At 41.1% G+C, this 3,295-nt stretch overlaps 1 pseudogene; it reads left to right on the top strand.

Annotated features, from left to right (window-relative positions):
* Positions 1 to 864: 864 nt before the first annotated feature.
* LOC113835027 lies at positions 865 to 1,016 on the top strand (annotated as a pseudogene).
* Positions 1,017 to 3,295: the final 2,279 nt, after the last annotated feature.

The following is a 3,295-nucleotide window of genomic DNA, read 5'->3' as shown; positions in this document are numbered from 1 at the left end:
GAAAGAACAGCGTGAGCTCTTAACTGCTGAGCGCTCTCTCTCTCTGTCTCTCTGTCTCTCTGTCTCTGTCTCTGTCTCTGTCTCTCTCTCTCTCCCTCTCTCTCTCTCTCCCTCTCTCTCTCCCTGATGATGGACATTCTGGAGCCAAATCCAAACAGTTTTTGAAGAATTCCGTAGGTATGCTCTTTACTAGCTTGTGTTTGGGAAAACAGTTTAGGAAGTCAGTGGGGATTTCTTTTCTCCTTCCTTTTTTGTCGGGGGGAGGAGGGGGATATTGTTACGTTTCTTCCTAAATGCATCAACACACTACATTACAATCTAAAACTGGCATTGCATTTTTACTGAGTTATTTTGTATGTAAGTGGTGGGTCAGGAATCCATGTGCCACAGCACATGCGTATACTTCAGGGTCCATTCTTTCCTTCCACCACGTGGATCCCGGGGAATGAATTCAGGATGTCAGGTGTGTCAGCAGTGCCTTTACCAGCTGAGCCATCTTGCTGGTCCTGTTGTTTACTAAGCTAATTATGTTTTCAGAATTCTCAGTTCTGTTTTTATCCAGGCTCCTGTACCATCTGCTCCCAACCCCCAAAGTTACCATTTCCTGGTTCTATTACTTTCTAACTTGGTTTCTTAAGAAGGTTTTATTTAGAAAAACCAAAAATAAAATAAAATATAAAGCTTTTATTTATTATTGGGGGGGGCATGTGTGCACAAGATCAGAGGATAACTTTATGGAGTAAGTTCTCTCTTTTCACCTTTCCATGGCTTCTGGGTTTGAAATCCAGGTCATCAGGCTTCTCAGTAAAGACTTTACCCATGGAGCCAGCTCCTGACCTCCACTTTCTCCTTTTGATGGCGTTTGCACTTACCTGACAGGGAAGATGCCATGATCACCAAGATGGTTTTCCCAGAGCGAGGCTTATCTGTTGCACTACGGATGTGCTGACCCTGAGCATAATCCAAGAAACTGGACTATATAATTTGTGGTTATGGGGAATTGCATTCAGTCCCTCTCTCCACTCCCAAAAGCAAATATACAAATATTCATATACCTTTCTAATTATTTTATTATTATTATTGTTATTGTTTTTTTTGAGACCGGGTTTTCTATGTAGCCCTGACTGTCCTGGAACTTGCTCTGTAGACTAGGCTGACCTCAAACTCAGAGATCCACTTGCCTCTGCCTTCCAAGTATTGGGATTAAAGGCATGGGTCACCACCCCCTGGTTTATATGTCTTATAAAAGAATTAAGAGTCATATATGAACACTTTTTAGGAGGAGGGATTTTATAACCTGAAAATTTTCTCTCTTCTTTTCAGCTATTTAAGGCTTGGTGTAGTAACACAGGTCCATAATCCTAGCACCAGAGAGCAAGGGGGGAGGGGGCGGGGAATGAATATTAACCCCAGCATGGGGGAGGGACAGAGGCCAGCAGATCTCTGAGTTTCTAACCTACGACATAGTGAATTCCAGGATAGTCAGAGCTATACAGTGAGACCCTATCTCACAACAAAGAACAAGCTGGGTGGTGGTGATGCACACATTTAATCCCAGCACTCAGGAGGCAGAGGCAGGAGGATCTCAATGAGATCCAGAACAGTCAGGACCATCCCACTGAGAAACCCTGTCTCAACAAACAAACAAACAAACAAAAAACAACTCAACCCCCCAAAACAAATAAACAAACAAATCCCCCAAAACTACAAACCAGCTAAACAAACAAACAAAAAATGACATCAAGCATCTTGGAGAGATAGCTCAGTTGTTGAAAACACTTGCTCTTGCAGAGGACCCAGGTTTGTTTCCCAGCACCCACATCTGTAACTCTAGTTCCAGAGGATCTGACATGCTCTTCTGACTCTCCTAGGCTCTGGATCCAATAGAGGAAGGAATGATGACTTCAGAGCACTGACCTCAGAATTACTCCAGGGATACTCCTTGGCACCAGGCATAATGCAGTGCATATATATATATATATATATATATATATATATATATATGCAGGTAAAATACACAAAATATAAAAAAAAACCCTACACCAAATCATCCTGGTATAGGGTTATTAAAATGTAAACTGTATATATGTATATATATATATAACATTATTTTTAAAAATAAAAAATAATATTCTCTCATTCTGCTTTTTGAAAATTTTCCTCATTGTTTATGTTGATTGTACATTATGATTTTCATGCGAGTATGTCATGTGCCTTTTGAATATACCCCCCATATTGTCTTCCTTCCTTGTTAATACTCTTTCTCTTGACAGTTTTTTTTAAGATTTATTTATTTATTTATTATGTACAATATTATGCCTCGATATATGCCTGCACACTAGAAGAGGGCACCATATCTCATAACAGATGGTTGTGATCCACTTTGTGGTTGCTGGGAATTGAACTCAGGACCTCTGGAAGAACAGCCAGTGCTCTTAACCTCTGAGTTATCTCTCCAGTCCCCTCTCTTGACAGTTTTGATTCTACTTTTATGTCATGTATACATCCATGATTTCCCCAACAAGGACTACTCCTGGGTGCCCACAACATGGGCATCTCTCTTCTAAGACACTTACCTCTCTCCTTCTATTCCCTCTGGAGTTTCTGTTGAGACCTTTTCCCAAAAGCTTTTCCAATCCACTTCTTCAGCTGCTTTGTCCTCTACTTGCTCTAATCGCTCCAGTAGTCTCCAGAGCTCCTTGCTTTGTCTCTGTTGGACAACTAAAAAAAACAGCAGCTCATGAATGAGAGGGAAAGTACCAGGCTGAAGTGCACAGTACAAAATAGGTAGCAATTCTGGCAGAATGCTAGCCAACAATTTCCAAATAATCAATTAATTGATGGGTGGTTGCTAGGATACCAAAGCCCCCGAACTGCTTCACTGAAGAAGCAATGGGGGAACTGGAGTTGGGATTGGCAGAGGAATCTTTTCAGTCCTCTTTGTAGAACAGTGAGTTTAAGCTAGGCATTTGGCTCATGACTGATTCTAGAGCTTGGGAGACAGAGGCAGGAGGATGATGGCATGTTTGAGGACAGCCTGGTGTAAGTGAAGTCCAGGTCAGTTAGAGAATTGCATATAGGGGTCTCTATCTTGAAAACCTAACGATAAATAATGAATAAATCAGGGAATTTACCTCTTTGAGGAAATAAACTGAATATATTTTCTCTTAGTGTATTACTTTGTCATTGCTGTGATCAAACACCTGATTAAAAAGTGACTAAAGGGAGAAGAGTTATTTGGGCTCAGTTTGAGGACATAGCATCCATCATGGTGGAAAAGCAGGTGGTAGGTGGT

This window comes from Cricetulus griseus, chromosome 3, assembly GCF_003668045.3.
Source record: "Cricetulus griseus strain 17A/GY chromosome 3, alternate assembly CriGri-PICRH-1.0, whole genome shotgun sequence".
In the NCBI taxonomy this organism is placed as follows: domain Eukaryota; kingdom Metazoa; phylum Chordata; class Mammalia; order Rodentia; family Cricetidae; genus Cricetulus; species Cricetulus griseus.
Note: the sequence above shows the minus strand (reverse complement) of the source record. Positions and strands in the feature narration are given on the sequence as shown.